Source organism: Piliocolobus tephrosceles, chromosome 6 (genome assembly GCF_002776525.5).
Source record: "Piliocolobus tephrosceles isolate RC106 chromosome 6, ASM277652v3, whole genome shotgun sequence".
NCBI lineage: Eukaryota > Metazoa > Chordata > Mammalia > Primates > Cercopithecidae > Piliocolobus > Piliocolobus tephrosceles.
In genome coordinates this window covers 161,809,451-161,827,476 of record NC_045439.1, presented here as the reverse complement: position 1 = coordinate 161,827,476, position 18,026 = coordinate 161,809,451, and the positions used below count along the sequence as shown (strand labels likewise).

At 43.0% G+C, this 18,026-nt stretch overlaps 1 protein-coding gene and 1 pseudogene across 1 annotated transcript in view; one reads left to right on the top strand and one right to left on the bottom strand.

Annotated features, from left to right (window-relative positions):
• The window catches only part of GABRG3 (gamma-aminobutyric acid type A receptor subunit gamma3), a 558,654-nt gene that overhangs the window by 324,264 nt on the left and 216,364 nt on the right, over positions 1 to 18,026 (bottom strand). The window lies entirely within an intron of this gene.
• Positions 5,820 to 6,421, top strand: LOC111525121 (annotated as a pseudogene).

Genomic DNA, 18,026 nt, shown 5'->3' with positions numbered 1-18,026 from the left:
GGAGATGCAACATGTTTCTGAGGGCAGCAAAGTCAGAGCGCCCGAAAGTTATCAAGAGGAAGAGAAGCCAGGGAGCTCAGGGGCTGTGGGGGCAAGGGGCCCCCGTCACCCTGCCAAGGGCCTTCCTGACTCCTCTTCCTCCTCCAGAGTTCTCACTTCCCCTGCAAGGAGTTGTCTAAAACCTACCAGCTGCTTCTTTTAAAAGGCATATTGGAGGAATATGACATAGAGTAAAAATTAGCTAAGAAACTGGCAGACTTATCTAGGACAAAAGAAAAAGAGAGGAAGGCAACGGGAATAAATGCAACACAAACCTGTGAGCTGGCCATGCATTTACACAATTCCAGCGATGATACTAGCAGCCTTAGGATTCCATGCAACTTATTGTAATAGCTAATCACAGGTTTTGGGCCTTTTGGGTTTTGTGACGTTTCAGTTTGTTTTTCCAAGAACAGACTGGCAGAGAAGGAGCTTTACTCTCCCTGAAGCTCTCCAAGAAGGAGATGAGTCTCACCTTGCCAGCAGGGCCTGCACAAACGCTCAATACCCTGCAATGTTGTTTCCACACCAGTGACCAGGATTCTCAAAAGCTATCTGATGAAATGAGTCAAGTCTCCTACCAAAAAAAAAAAGTCGATGTGAGGGTTTCAGTTAGATTTGTGGCTAAATCTGTTTAGAAAGTTTTGAATTAAGGAAGCTAGTTAAGAAGATGAGGCACCTGCATTTAACCTTTGAATTCATTTAGAAATGTATAGAAAGAAACGTATAGAAAGTATACAGAAGTTTTTTAAATAACAAGATTCAGCTTTTTTCTTCATATGGAGTTTACCCAAAACTGAAAAGTTAAGTCAGTAGCTATAGCCCTAAATGCCTACATTGTTTTCGTTTGAGTATTTAACCGTAAACCTCTCCTTTAGAAAAAGGGACCAGGGCTCAGGAGGAGAGGAGGATCTGTCCCCAGCAAACTCGAAGCGGCCATCATGGCCATTATAGGGGCCTCGTCGGCATCTCACGGCCATCTCCTTAAGTAAGTAGCCTTGCATCTAATCAGAATGTTCATTTCACATTCCGTGGTTAAAAACACTGCTGTTGTTATGACTACCATTACTAGATAACTAGCACCCCCCACCTGTTTAACAAGCAATAACGATGCCTTTTGTCTTCACAGCAACCCTATAGACTGAATCCTGACATTGAGCCCATCAGAGGTAAGTTGGCTCCGAGAGGTGAGGTGACTTCTCCAGACTGCCTCAGTTAGCAAGACGGAGGCTCAATCACACATCTTAGCGATGCCAAAGTCTGTGATTTTACCTTCTAAAAAATACTTTCTACTTCACCAAATCAATGGTCAATACTAGACTGTTTCCTTGGAAGCACTCCATAACAAACTTTGGAAACTCTGAGCTTCCCCCTTCGCGGAAACTCACCTCCAATCCCAGGTTGCAAACAAGCAAACATGCCCCCTCCGCAATCCTGCCTGTGCAGCTTTCACCACAGAGTGCGGGGCTGGCCATGTGGAGCAGTCGAGTTGGAAGGCCAGTACAGTGGTGAAACATGACCGGGTTGAAACAAAGTTCCAAAAGGTGCTCACCCTCTGAGCTTTGGAAATATAACTTCATGGGAATGATTTCCTTTAAGAAGCTCTGTGCATAAGTGTTACAGTTTACAGGAGGCCATTGTTTTGGACGCGCCCCTGCACCAGGCCCTGGCATCTCAGAACAAACCAGGATGGCCTCACTCATGTTCCACATAATCTAAATGAACTTTGAAACAGGCCAGTTTTCAAAAATCCCCAAGAGGTTCTAGTTTATCTGAGTTAACGTAATAACGAGGTCCCCTGTGTTTTAACGCCATGAGGAAAGTAACTGAAATGACCAGTCCACTCTTTGTCCCCTGTTTCTGCTTTCTTCAGCCCTTTTGTGCCTAGGAAGCCAACCTCATCAGCTCAGTTCATCTGAACACTCACTCTGTTTTACAGAATGAGGAGCTTCCCAACTCTGGAACTGCAAATAAAATCCAGTTAATCTTTAAACTAAATTGGTGGTAATTCTCTTTTGACATCACCATGAAGAGAAGCTGAAATTATGTGAACCCTCCCACTAGTGGTGACTAGTCGTCTCTTGTCCTACACCATGCAGTTGTACTTCTCCTCTCTTTTGTCACTGAGGTGTTTTAGATACCTCCTCCCGGTGGTCCTTAGACACTACTGCTTCCGTAATCACTTGTCTTCCCATTTTGGTCCTGGGAAGACAGGTGTATACACTTACACTGATTTGTTTTCTCTAGACTTGACATCAGCTGGAAAACAACTGCAGTTTATAGACCAATTTTCCTTTCATCCCTTGGGTCTAGCCACCACAGCCTCTGCTCTATTTTTCAAAGGAATCAGAGCCAAAACTGAAGGGATATTTTCCGAGTCTAATAAGAAATTCTTCTTCACCACAGCTGGGTCGGCCTCCAGGCTCTTACAGCTGCCCCTCGGGTGATCTGCGACAGCAAAGCAAAACTAGTTTCTCAGGGGCTGGGGGGCTAGGCACGGTAACTCATCTAGAAATAAGTCAGATGTGGTTCCACCCTCTAGGAGAATATACTCAATACAGTAGTTTTTGCAGATAAATGATAGTAATTCATGCAAGCTCATGACTATATAGTAAGTCCTGCAGAAAAGCGCAACTCGAGGTGGGAGGATGGAACAGGCTCCACAGAGGGTGGACTTGGACGTGGATAACTTTAATCACACTGCACAGAATGCTTAGGGGTGTTTAGCGGGCTCATCTAGCTAGCCTCAAAAAAGTTGTAATTCTAAATTGTACTATCAGTTCAGTAAAAGGAAAACCATTTTAGCTTAAGCTGTTAGTCATTCTGCAATGTATCTGTGGATAGCTGCAGAGCAATAGTCCTCAAACTTAATTCAGCATGACTATAATATAAAAGGATACATTCTTAAAAACTGTATGTGGTTTAGGAGTATTTAAACTCAGTAACTCTAAAGCGTGTTTGTTTTTAGGATGGGGTGGTTCCATGCTTCACGGATGACTTGTTTCCTGAGCAGTCCTTCTGTCTCACATCAAACGTCCTGTTGTCTTGTTGATTCCACTGTAAATGGCTTCACAGTTCCTGCTTAATGTTTCATTTCTATAATAATGTTTTGTAGGTTGTTAAATAATAAATCATGGCGCTGCTTCTGTGATCTAGCAACGGAGTGGATAAGAGCAGGAAATCTAGAGGCAGATCCACTCCCGGAGGGCCTTGGATGGGATCCAGGACACACCGTGTGATGAGGACATTCGAGATGCTGCCCTGCCAAGCAGCGGTGCTTCCTCATTGGTTCACTCCTTTCCCCATCTTTTTCTACCTCTAGCTCCCACAATGACAAAAATCTACTCCCTTGCAGGCTAAGACATGCTCTGAGAATTCTGATATTTCTCTACCCCCTCTTTTATTTCTACTTTCTGGAAAATAGTAAAATGGTCCTTAAGGAGACACCTTAATTGTGTATCTTCTAAGAAATCTGGAGAGAACTACGTAGAGAGGAAATGGAGAAAATATTTCCTGGAAACAGGCCTTCTGGTCCACTCTAACTACCCTTCTCAAGCAAAGTGCTCCCACAGCGCCAGCCCACTTGGATCCTCCCAGGGGCGGCTGTGTTCCCAAAGGGGCATCCTTGAACCTTCACGGGCTGTTCCTTTCAGAGCTGTGGGAACGCCGCACCTCCCACCCTGCGGCTGCTGACACCTGACTTCCCAAATGGCAGTGTGTAAACATTCACCACAAACCATCACTGAGTGCATGTTCTGCTGCCGGCATACACTCTGGGAATACATACTAGTCTCCATTTATCGGGGCAGCAGGCGTGGTGTCCGTCAGGGTGGGCAATGCTCTGGAAGGGCAACTGTGTTTCAATTTGGGGTTGTCATGTGAGCACGTGTGTGCACATGCGTGTGTGTGTGCACGGTGTGCGTGTGGGACAGAAAGAGAATGCACACACTGCAGGCAGCTCAAAGCCAGGAGGACAATAGCAGGATGTGCCCCTGAAAACTACATGAGTCAAAAGGAGAAAATCTCCCACATGCGGGAAAACGTGCTCATGAATACTCACCTAAACTCACTTATTTTAGTATCTGTAAAACAGTGACCGTGCATGTGGTCTGAAACACAGAGATAAACGTTCCAAAGGAGTTCCAGGTGTTCTCGGTGCTGAGGAGGAATGGGGGCCTTTTTCACTGAGGTGGCTACCTGTCCACATTCACCTGAGCCTTGGAGGTCCCTTCAAAGGAAGGCCACCTCCTTTGGAAACTTTCAGCATCCTGCTTCAACACCCCATAGCTATGGTCCAAACTGTGTCCCCCCAAATTCATATGTTGAAATCCTAACCCCCCCAAAGTGACTGACTTTGGAGGTGAAGCCCTTAAAAAGGTAATGTGGGTTAAATGAGGTCATCAGGGTGGGCCCTGACCCTATATAACTGATGTCCTTATGAGAAGGAGATCGGGACATGCAGAGGTACGCCAGGGATGCACCTGCGTGTGAGGACACAGCAGGAAGGTAGCTGTCTGCAGGCCAAGGAGAAAGGCCTCAGAAGACGCCAATCCGGCTGACATCTAGATCTGGGACTTCCTGCCTCCAGCACTGTGAAACAGGAGATGTGTGTGCTGTTGGAGCCCCCAGTCTGTGGCATTCTCTTACAGCTGCCCCAGTCACCAGCACATGCCGCCTCCTAGGGTTCCTGTGGCCTTGCTCTGGTGGCCTCCAGAGACAGCTGCCCCGTGTAGGACCGGGGAGGCCCGCCCACCTGGGCATGGCCCAGCATCCAAGGGAACGGGCTCATGTGTGGTGCCCCTGCTGGGTGCTGGGGCCATTCCTCATCTTGAGGGCAGCCCTGACCCAGGTTTCTGGCCTCAGAGGCTTCTTCCTCTTACATTGCTTGTGTAGACCAAAACCGTCAAGAAGTATCGGCCGGGCCGAGATCGCGCCACTGCACTCCAGTCTGGGCAACAGAGGGAGACTCCGTCTCAAAAAAAAAGGAAGAAAGGAAAGAAAGGAAGGAAAGGAAGAAAGGAAAGAAGGGAGGGAGGAAACAGAAAAAAGAAAAGAAAAGAGAAAAAGAAAAAAGAAAAGCAAGAGAAAGAGCATTTCTGGTGCTTAAGAACACTGCTTCCCATTGCCCAGAAAGGGGCCTCATCTGCGTGCTGCTCAGAACCACTCTGTTTGGCCTGGCAGGCCTGAACTCCTTCTTTGGACGACAGGACTCTCCATTCTGTTTTGGGCCGCACGTGGGTGCTGTGAGTGATGGCCAGTGATCAGGACAATGATACAAATGTTCCAAAGTCCCTCCCAGACATGGATCTCCACTGCAGCCACGGTGAGCTGTGTGCGCTCTGAGCAGCCATGCTGGCCTCTGTCTGCACTTGCATGTGGGGAGGAAGCATCAGCAACAAGGCCCGCCTGGCTCAGGCATCAATGGCTCTGAACCGGGGTGAGTTTCCAGTCTTCTTTTTTCTTCAGTCTCTTTGTATGCAGATGTGGAATTGTATGTGTAGCCAGGGTTACTCTGCAGTGTCCTCCAAACATTCAGATCAGATTACATTAGTTTCTTTGCGCAGAATCGGTCTGTGGCTTCCCACTGACCTCTAGATTAATTTCTGGCTCTTAGCAGCACTCATTCATTCATTCACTTCACACACACTGATCTCCTGTGATGTGCCAGGCATTCGTTTATTTGGCAGGAAAACTTCAGTGAATTAAAAAGGACAAAAGGGCCTGCCAGACTCCCCCTTGCTGGCTCCTGCTCAGCATGCCCGGCCCTTTCTAAATGCTCCATGAAGGATCTCAATGACCTGCTCTCGGACAGCAGTGGCTGCTACAGCCTCCCAGGCCAGCCCTGCAGTGAAGTCACCCTGAGGATTTACATGGGCAACACATCTGTGGCTCGGGATATCCCCAAGCTTCAGAAACTGGGCACTATTCATGTCCTGAACGCCACTGAGGGCAGGTCTTTCATGCACATAAACAATGCCAACTTCTCCAAGGACTATGGCATTACCTACCTGGGCATCAAGGCCAAAGAAGTGCAGGAGTTCAACCTCAGCACCTACTCTGAAAGGGCTACAGACTTCACTGACCAGGCCTTGGCTCAAAAGAATGGTCAGGTGCTCGTCCAGTGTGGGGACGTTACGGCCATCTCCAGCTCTAGTTATCATGTACCTCATGATGTGTCAGAAGTTGGACATCAAGTCCATCCTATCAGAGGCAGAACTATGAGATCAGCCCCAGTGACAGGTTCCTGGCTCAGCTTTGCCATCTCAATGACAAACCAGCCAAGGAGCGGAAGGTGCAACCCTGGGGTGCCCCTACCACCTTTGCTCAAGAGGTTCAGTGGCAGAGGCCCTGGTTGAAGCCATCCCATGACATTGTACCCTGATCCCAGCATCACAAGGCACTTGCCCTCAGGTCTGTCGCAACAAGTCCTGGGTCACTTCCCTACATGAAGCTTGCCAAGGAGGGCATCCTTGCTCCCTGGTTATCCTGTTTCTGTAACTTACGATGTCTCTTCCCTAAAGTGGAGACTCAGAGAGGGAACTCCTATAGCTTGCATGATTCTCAGTGGCTCAGGGCAGGAGGTCTGCAGAATGCAAGGCCTGGGTTGTGCACAGGGGCCCCTCATGATTGCCCTTCCGAAGCCCTTGGATACTCTCTTGAGTGAAGACCTCAGCACCTTGAGCACTAGCAAAGGAGCTGTGCAAACACAGGCTGCTCTTCTTACCACATCTGTGCCCCCGGTGCCCCCACAGCCGTCCACGTGCTGTGCAGAGATATTGCTGTTGCATCATAAGATCTGAAGCTTGTCCACTGACGATCCATCAGTTGTCAGTGGATAGAATTTTCCACTAGAGGCTGTATTTTAATTATTTCCTTAGCATTAATTTCCACTAGAGGCTGTATTTTAATTATTTCCTTAGCATAAAGTACCTACACAAAGAAGCCCTGAGGTGGGCAACACATTTTCCTGGAGGACTCTCCTAAATTTGTAGAGCTTTCAAAATGTGAATCTTTGGAAGGCTTGAGTTCAGAATCCACTGCTTTGGAATATTTCCCTTGGACCTATCTCAGTTACTTCGTTTGTGAGAAAAGCTATGTCTTGGACATGGTTATGTTTTTCCTTTTTAGAAAACAAGGTGTTGAAGTCCAGCCTATTTAAAAACCCCACCATTTGCAAAATTACAAGGGTTTTGTGCTGAATTACAGCATTGGTGAGCCCAGGGCACTCATGCTAGGTGCTTTGTTTCCTGGTTGCTAGTCCAAGAACAGAAGGAGGAGATAAATCACTGACACTATGAAGCAACTACACAATCAAGTCTACATAACCAGCAGCTAACAATATGACAGGCTCAAATCTGCACATGTTGTTATTAATCTTAAACGTAAATGGGCTAAACACCCCACTCAAAAGGCACAGTGTGGCATCTTCGATAAAGAAGCAAAAGCCAACTTCAAGAGGTCTCTCACATACAGTGACACCCATAGGCTCGAAGTAAAGGGATGAGGAAAAATCTATCAGACAAACAGAAAACGAAAAAAGAGCACGGGCTGCTATTCTTATTTCAGACAAAACAGACTTTAAACCAACAATGATCAAAAGGACAAAGAAGGGTATTACCTAATAATAAAGGGTTCCATTCAATAAAAACACTTATTTATCCTAAATATAGATGCACCCAAAACTGGAGCACCCAGACTCATAAAACAAGTTTGTAGAGACTAACAAAATCACTTAGATAATCGCACAAAATAATAGTGAAGTAATTCAACCCCCAACTGACAGTATTAGACTTATAATCAAGGCAGAATACTAACGAAGATACTCGGGATAAAAATTCAACACTTGATCAAATGGACCTAAAAGACATGTACAGAATACTGCAGCCAATAACAGAATATACATTCTTCTCATATGCACATGCCACATACTCTAAAATTTACCATATGCTAAACCCATAAAGCAATTCTCAACAAATTCCAAAAAACAAAATCATACCAGCCACACTTTCAGACCACATCACAATAAAAATAGAAATAAATACCAAGAAAGTCTCTCAAAACCATACAATTAGATGGAAATTAAATAATCTGCCCTGGAATGACTTTCAGGTAAAGAAGGAAATTAAGAGAGAAATCAAAACATTCTTTGAAACTAATGAAAACAAAAATACAACATGCCAGATACCTGGGACGCAGCTAAAGCACTCTTAAGAGGAAAGTTGATAGTGCTAAATGTGCACATCAAAAAGTTAGAAAGATCTCAAATTAACAACCTGACATCACACCTAGAGGGACTAGAAAAACAAGAGTAAACCAATTCCAAAGCTAGCAGAAGACATGAAATAACCAAAGTCAGAGCCGCAATGAACGAAATGGGGTGACAGAAACCTTACAAAAGATCGATAAAAATAAAAGGTGGTTCTTTGAAAGAATAAGTAACATTGACAGACAAGTAGCTAGACTAATTTTTAAAAAGAGACGATCCAAAAACACACAATCAGAAATGACAAAGGAGACATTACCACCAAGCATAAAGAAATTCAAAACACCCTCAGAGTCTGTTATGAACACCTCTATGTACACAAACTAGGAAATCTAGAAGAAATGGATACATTCCTGGACATATATTGAACCTCCCAAGATTGAACCAGGAAGAAATTGAAACCTGAATTGACCAATAACAAGTTCCCAAATTGAATCAGTCATAAAACAAAACAAAACAAAACAAAACAAAAAAACCCCTACCAACCAGGAAAAGCCCTGGTGCAAGTGAATTCAGAGCTGAATTCTACCAGATATATAAAGAATAGCTTATACCAATTCTATAGAAATTATTCCAAACAAATCAAGGAGGAAGGATTCCTCCCTAACTCATTCTATGAGGTCAGCATCATTCTGATACCAAAACCAGGCAGAGATACAGCAACAACAACAAAAACAACACTTCAGGCCAATACACCTGATGAACATAGATGAAAAATCTTCAACAAAATACTAGCAAACCAAATCCAGTAGCACATCAAAAAGCGAATCCTCTACAATCAAGTATGCTTTATTCCTGGGATGCAACATTGCTTCAACATATGCAAATCAATAAATGTGATTCATCACATAAACAGAACTAAAAACAAAAAGCACATGATCATCTCAATAGAGATAGAAAAAAACCTTCTGTAAAATTCAACGTCCCTTCTTGTTTAAAATCCTGAACAAACCAGGCATTGAAAGAACATATCTCAAAATAATAAGAGCCATCTATGACAAATCCACAGCCAAAATCATACCGAATGGGTAAAAGCTGGAATCAAACCTCTTGAAAACCAGAACAAGACAAGGATGCCTTCTCTCACCACTGCTATTCAACATAGTACTGGAAGTGCCAGATAGAGCAATCAGGCAAGAGAAATAAATAAAAGGCACAGAAAAAAAAAAGACACACAAATAGGAAGAAAAAAAAGTTGAACTATCATTTTCACAGACTATATGATTCTATACCTAGAAAATGCCGTCGTTTCTGCCCAAAGACTCCTAGATCTGATAAACAACTTAATCAAAGTTTCCAGATACAAAACTCAATGTACAAAAAATCAGTAGCATTTCTACACACCAATAACACTCATGCTGAGAGCCAAATAAAGAGTGCAATCTCATTCACAATGGCCACAAAAAGAATGACATATGCAGAAATACAGCTGGATAGGGAGGTGAAAGATCTCTACAATGAGAATTATAAAACACTGGTGAAAGAAATCAGAGATGACAGAAACAAATGAAAAAACATTTTATGCTCATGGATGGGAAGAATCAACATTGTTAAAATGGCTATACTGCCCAAAGCAATTCATAGATTTAATGCCATTCCTATCAAACTACCAATAACATTTTTTTTCACAGAATTAGAAAAAACAATTCTAAAATTCATTTGGAACTGAAAAAGAGTCTGAATAGCCAAAGCAATCCTAAGTAAAAAGAACAAAGCTGGAAGCATCACACTACCACTCCAAACTATACTATAACTCTAAGTGAAGCAGCATGGTACTGGTACAAAAACAGACAGACCAATGCAACAGGTTAGAGAACCCAGAAATAAAGCTGCACACCTACAACCATCTGATCTTCAACAAAGCTGACAATAACAAGCAACAGGGAAAGTACTCTCTATTCCACAAATGGTGCTGGGATGACTGGCTGGCCACATGCAGAAGATTGAAACTGGATCCCTTTGTTTCACCACATATAAAAATCAACTCAGGATGGATTAAAGACCTAAATGTAAAACCCAAAACTATATAAACTCTAGAAGAAAACCCAAGAAACACTGTACTGGATATGGACTGTGGCAAAGACTTCATCACAAAGACTTGAAAAGCAATTGCGACAAAAACAAAAATGGTCAAGTGAGACTTAACAAAACTAAAGAGTTTATGCACAGCAAAAGAAACTACCAACAGAGTAAACAGACAACCTACACAATGAGAAAAAATATTCACAAACTATATACCTGACAAAGGCCGAACTTTCAGAAGCTTAAGTTCCTTAATAAGGAACTTAATCAAATCAACAAGAAAAAAAAAGACTCCATTAAAAAATATTCAAAGGATATGAACAGACACCTCTCAAAAGAAGACATGCACGCAGCCAATAAGCATATAGAAAAAATGATCAATATCACTACTTGTTACGGAAATGCAAATCAAAACCACAATGAGATACCAAGTCACAGCCATCAGAATGGCCGTTATTAAAAAGTCAAAAAAGTAACAGATGCTGATGAGGTTGCAAGGAAAAGAGAACACATACTACTGGGAAACGTAAATTAGTTCAGGCATTGTAGAGAGCTTTCTGGAGATTTCTCAACTTAAAACAGATTATCATTCGACCCAACAATCCCATTACTGGGTATAGACCCAAAAAGAAATACATCATTCTACCATAAAGATACATGCATGTGCTTGTTCATCACAGCACTACTCACAATGCCAAAAACATGGAGTCAACCTAGATGCTTAACAGTGGACTGGATGAAGAAAAAGTGGTACGTACATATCATGGAATACCTGCCGCTATGAAGTCATGTCCTTTGCAGCAACATGGATGGAGCTGGGGGCCATTATCCTGAGTGAGTTTACTCAGGAACAGAAAACTCAATACTGCATGTTCTCACTTAGAAGTGGGAGCTAAACATGGAGAACACATGGACACAAAGAAGGGAACCACAGACACTGGGGCTTACTTGAGGGTGGAGGGTGGGAGGAAGGTGAGAAGTGGAAAACTACCTGTTGGGTACTATGCTGATTCCTTGGGTGACAAAATTATTTGTACACCAAATCCCTGTAACATGCAATTTACCCACGTAACAAACCTGCACATGTACCCTTTGAACCTAAAAGCTGGAAAGGTAAAACAGTTCCATATAGATTAAAGACTCAGTGGTAAAAAGTTAGAACAATAAATACTTCGGAAGACAACCTAGTAGAAGTACTGTGTAACCGTTAGGAGAGGGATATCCTATTAGTCAAGACAGGATATATGTCTTGAAGGGAACGAACATACGAAGGGAAATGAACATATTTTTTACCACATTAAAAACTAAAAATTGTGTATGATCATAAAGGAAATGAGAGACTGAGGAAATAAATTCACAAAATACATAACAGATAAAGAGTAAATATTCATAATAGTCAAAGAGCATTTCCTCGATAATAAAACCATATAAAAGAGAAAAGAGGTATATAGGTAAGAATATGATATGCAATTCATGGAAGATGAATTCAAATGACCAATTAACGTAAGAAATAACGCTGAACCTAAGAAGCTAAAAAATGCAAAATAAAGCAATAACAAGACACCAGTTTTTCACTGATAAAACTGGAACATCTTAAAATAAGAATGCCAACTGCTGGTGCAGATGTGGGGAAACGGTCACATTTATACAGTGCAGGTGGGAATGTGAATTACCACATCTCTCCTGGAAAGCAACCTGCCAATCTATTCAAATTGACAAATGTGCTTCCAGCCAGCAATGCAAATGCCATAAATACCTTCGACAGAGACACACAGTATAATACAAACAAAGATGTTTCATGTAGCATTATTGGCCCTCTTGGAGAAGAGAAAGTTAGAAGATGGAAGCAGAGAGGAGATGGGGAAAGGAAGTAAAAAGGTGATAGCAAAATGAAAACTGCCAATGAAATGATGCTGAATATACTTGTATGATGGTATTCGTGTGTATTTGTATTTACATTTTTGCTCTTTTAATGAATTACACTCACCACAAACTTGTCTATGTTACAGAAATCAGCTCTCAGATTTTCTGTTTCCTGATATGCAAATTGCTACTTTTAACTTCATGGTTACTCTCTGCCATTCAATTTAATTTGGTATATTCTGTATCATTTTAACACATAATATCACATTTTTATCTGTATCTAAATTATTTACTTTTATATCTACAATTATTTAAAATTATAAGTTCATTATTATTCCAACTCTAAACAGCACTAAAAGGGGAATAAAAGGATAAAAGACCAGAGATCCACATCCTCTGTGATCTAAACCCCATGTGGCTTGGCTGAAGCCAGGTCCCACACACCCTACAGGGATGCCACCTAATAGCGCCTCCTCTTTGGACTAATCCAGCTCTCAGGGTGTCAGTGTTTCAGCCCCTTAATGGAAACCTCCGCGCTGCTTCTCCTCCCTCCCTCTCACTTTCTCCTCTTTATTTCCCTCTGTTTTCCTCCCCATCCTCCTTTTCCTTCTCTTTCCCCTCTCTCTCCTCTCTCCTCTCTCCTCTCTGTGGTTCTCTCTCTCTCACACACCTCCCCACACTCCCATTGCCCCACTGGCATCGGATGTTGAGCTCTGTCCGCCAACCTCCCTGTGTTCACCTCTGCTGAGTATCTGCTTGTCTAACTCTCTCCCTGACCTGTCCATACTTGAGGGTTGGGAAGCTGTGTCCTGCCGCTGTGTATTCCGAGGACTCAGCACACTCCCAGAACTCAACCGGTGCTCAACAGAGAACGGTTTCTTTTCAAAGTCTTCTTGAGAAATCAAAGCAGACACCGTTAGCCAAGCAGACAAGGGCAAAACACAAATATTCTGCTCTATTTCTTTCCCCCACTCTACATTTGTTCAGATTAATGGAGACTATTCCAGAGGCAGGGCATGGAGAAGGCTGAGTATCCGTACACAGAATGCAGACATGCTGTTCTTTGTGTCTCATGAAGTATGGATGAGCTAAAAAGCTGGAGACAGCTCAAAGCAGTCGGGAGGGTAGGCAGCCTCAATAAAAAATTTATAGTGAAGAAAATCTCGAGGCCTTAAATAAGGACTTCTGTCAGGAGTGAAGACTATATAACCCACAGGTAGCACACCTGGGCTTGAGTTCACTCTGAGGCCAGCTTTTGTGAGTAAAATGTTACTGGGACGTCATCATGCCCATCATTGCACATAAGCTACAGCTGCTTTCACTTCTGGCTGTAGTAGGCGCCATAGACTGCTCCACACGTCTCAAGGATTTATTATCTGGCCCTATACAGAAAAACTTTGCCAACCTCCTCCTCTAAGAGGTGAAAAGGGTCACTTTGCCTGTGCCAGAAAATGAGCTCTGCGAAGGAGGGGTCTGTCCCTGCTGTATTCAGTAATGTGTCTGGGGCACCTGGAGAGGCGAGGTTGCACATAGCACCTAACATAGGGCAGGAACAGCCTGCATTCTTGATTCAAAGGCCCACCTTGGAAATACATAGATGATATTCTCATTTTACTTCATGTAAAACTCCCAAAAGGAAGCATGTGTTTTAAGAGTGAAGAATGAGAAGGCAGTGTTTCTAATAGGGCTCATGGAATTCCACCTCTGTTATAGCCAGAAGATTTAGGGTGAGTGTGACAGCCATGCCTGCCCCCACGTAAACTAAAGTTCACAGGTCAATAACTGTACATAGGCAATGTCAGTCAACAAATATTACTGGTCTATACCCACTGCAACTTATTTTAGTGGCCACAGAGCAGCTGGTAAACATTAATCCCACTTGTTGCTTTGCTTTACTTTTTGTTTGGAAGAGGCAGAGGCAAAGCTTTAGGATTCTGGAAAGAAAGGAAGGAAAGAAGGAAGGAGGAAGGGAGGGAGAAAGTAAGGAAGGAAGGAAAGGAGAAATGCAGGAAGAGAGGAATAGAGGGAGGAGGGAATGGAGAGAGAGAAGGATGAAGGGAAAGAGAGAAGGATGAAGGGAAAGAGAGAAGGACGAAGGGAAGAGAAATGGGTGAAGGGAAAGAGGGAAGGAAGGAAGGAGGGAGGAAGTTAGAAAGAAAAGACAAAACAAAATACAAACCAGACACAAAACTTTAAAGGGTAAGTTGCTTAGTCCATTTTGCATTGCTATAAGAAATATCTGAGACTGGGTAATTAATATGAAAAAAAGATTTATTTTTTTCATATTAATTTACCCTCCCACCAACAGTGTCAAGGTTTATGGTTCTCCAAGGCATTGGCTTCTGCTTGGCATCTGCCTGGCACCTGCTTGGCTTCTGGTGAGGCCTTTGGGAAGCTTTTACTCATGGTGGAAAGGAAAGGGGAGCAGGCACATCACCTGGCGAGAGCAAGCAGATGCCAGGCTCTTCTCATTAACCAGCTCTCTCGTTAACTCACAGAACAAGAATTCACCAATCACCACTGGGAGGACACCAAGCCCTTCACGAGGGATCCACCTCCATGACCCAAACACCTCCCGCGAGGCCCCTGGGGATCACGTTCAGCTTGAGATTTGGACCAATGTCCAAACTACCCCAGTGGCTACTTCACTCTGGGCCAGAGTCCTCACCCTCCCACCAGGCAACACATTCTCTTCCACTCACGTTCCATCAAATGGGAATCCAGTTAATCCCAGCATTGAGAAATATTCTGGGAAATCTTGTTTTGTTGCAGTAAGGAACAAATTCATTTAAAAGAAAAGTACATCACTTCCAGGACCAGACTCACAATGGCTATCCTAACAACACAATAAAAAACAAAGCAGTCTGCCAACATGTGGTTCCTTTGTTCCAGTAACCTTTGGCTCTATTTATCTTTAATTCTTTTGTTTTTAAATACTTAAGTTCTGGGATACGTGTACAGAACATGCAGGTTTGTTACACAAGTATATATATGCTATGGTGGTTTGCTGCACCCACCAATCCATCACCTACATCAGGCATTTCTCCTAAAGCTATCCCTCCCCTTGTCCCCCAACCCCTAAAAGGCCCCAGTGTGTGATATCCCCCTCTCTGTGCCCATATGTTCTCATTGTTCAACTCCCACTCATGAGTGACAACATGTGATGTTTAGTTTTCTGTTCCTGTGTTAGTCTGCTAAGAATGATGGTTTCCAGCTTCATCCATGTCCCTGCAAAGGACATAAACTCATTCTTTCTATGGCTGCACAGTATTCCATGGTATATATGTGCCACATTTTATTTATCCAGTCTATCATTGATGGGCATTTGGGTTGGTTCCAAGTCTTTGCTATTGTGAATAGTGCTGCAATAAACATACGTGTGTATGTATCTTTATAGCAGACGATTTATAATACTTTGGGTATATACCCAGTAATGGGATTGCTGGGTCAAATGGTATTTCTGCTTCTAGATCCTTGAGGAATCACCACACATCACCACAATGGTTGAACTAATTTACCCTCCCACCAACAGTGTCAAAGCGTTCCTATTTCTCCACATCCTCTCCAGCATCTGTTGTTTCCTGACTTTTGAATGATCACCATTCTAACTGGCATGGGATGGTATCTCATTGTAGTTTGGATTTGCATTTCTCTAATGACCAGTGATGATGATCTTTTTTCATATGTCTTTTGGCTGCATAAATGTCTTCTTTTGATAAATGTCTGTTCATATCCTTTGCCCACTTTTTGATGGGGTTGTTTTTCTCTTGTAAATTTGTATAATTCCTTGTAGATTCTGGATATTAGCCCTTTGTCAGATGGATAGATTGCAAAATTCTTCTCCCATTCTGTAGGTTACCTGTTCACTCTAATGATAGTTTCTTTTGCTGTGCAGAAGCTCTTTAGTTTAATTAGATCCCATTTGTCAATTTTGGCTTTTGTTGCCATTGCTTTTGGTGTTTTAGTCATGAAGTCTTTGCCCATGCCTATGTCCTACACCTAGGAGCTGGCTTTTTGAAAAGATTGACAAAATAGATAGACCGCTAGCCAGACTAACAAAGATTAAAAGAGAGAAGAATCAAATAGACACAAGAAAAATAATAAAGGGGATATCACAACTAATCCCACAGAAATAGAAACTACCATCAGAGAATACTATAAACACTTCTACACAAATAAACTGGAAAACCTAGAAGAAATGGATAAATTCCTGGACACATACACTAAAGTCCCAAGACTAAACCAGGAAAAAGTCGAATCCTTGAATAGACCAAAAACAAGTTCTGAAATTGAGGCAGTAATTACACCAATCAAAGAAAAGCCCAGGACCAGACAGATTCACAGCCGAATTCTACCAGAGGTACAAACAGGAGCTGGTACCATTCCTTCTAAAACTGTGCCAGGCCAATATTTATCCTTAATTCTTTCTTTTGAGACAGTTTACAAAAAAAAAAAAAAAATGCAAGTGTGATGTTTACTTCTAAATGCACCGCTCAACATCACCCCAATCCTAAGCACATCAACCCTGAAGGTCACTGCCTCCAGGGCTCATGCAGTGGCTCCCTCATTCACATGGCACCGACGATATTACAGGAAACAGAGTGGCTGCCTGAGTTGTGATGAAGAGCGCCATTAGTATTCTCAAAAAGCCCTTCTGTGAACACAAACTTCTTGCTCATATAATGGATCAAAAAGGCAAGTTGCATCGTGAAAGCTGCTTGGGGCAGAAGCGGATAGCTAACACTGGATTTTAAATGAAAAGTGTATTTCAGTCTTTGGTCTAGAGTTTTCATGTAAGTACAAATGCTCCTTGACTTCTGATGGAGATACATCCCGATAAATCCATCGTAAGTCCAAAGTATCAGGAATCCAAAATGCATTTAATACACCAATAAACCCAAGATTAAATTTAAAAAATCACAATTCAAACCCGCATAAATCAGGGCCTGTCTGTAGATACCTGGGAGGAACGAGAAGGATGGTCCCATCCATTCCTTCTCACACCCTGTGCTTTTAACGTTGCAGAGTGTGACATCTGCTTTTTATTACTTAATAGCTGTGTGTTCTTGTGCTTGAAGCTGTGCTTCACCTCACTGGGCCTCACTCTAAAGCATGGCAATAACGCTAAATACTGGCAACAGCAGCAACCACGTTACCTACTGAATGCTCACTGTGCACAGCACCTCATGCTGGGAGCTCTTACACATTACCTTCTTTAGGCTTCACAACAATCCTGAGGCTACTACCCATATTTAGGAGGAAGAGCTATGGTCCAGATGGGATTTGCACCGGGGGCTGACAACTGCAGAGCCCAAAGTCTTAACTTCTTTGTGTCTGTTACTTCATTGGATTATTATGAAGATTAATTAAATGATGTCTGTTAGGACATAACACAGTACCTGCCACAGAGGATCCAAGTAGGAATTATTATTAAATTACATAATAAAGTCTTCCTAAGGTTTTCACTTTAAAAGAGAAAAGGCAGAGAGGCAGCTTAGAGCATATTTTAGAAACAAGAGCCCTTAATTCCCTAGGGAGGAGGTTATACATAATTTGATAGGCAATAGGAAGACACTTTGGCATTTTAAGCAAAGAAATGGCAAGGCTGAGCCCTGAGAGAGCTCCCAGCAGCTCACGGTGAGCACAGTTTGAGCACACAGCAAGTTGGGCCGGGGCCTGGAGAGAAACAGCAGGAGCAGGAGGGCTCTGGGAGGCTGAGGGGAGCAAGGTCTTGGTGATGGAGGGCTGAGGGGAGCAGAGGAGCAAGGTCTTGGTGATGGAGGGCTCTGGGAGGCTGAGGGGAGCAAGGTCTTGGTGATGGAGGCTGAGGGGAGCAAGG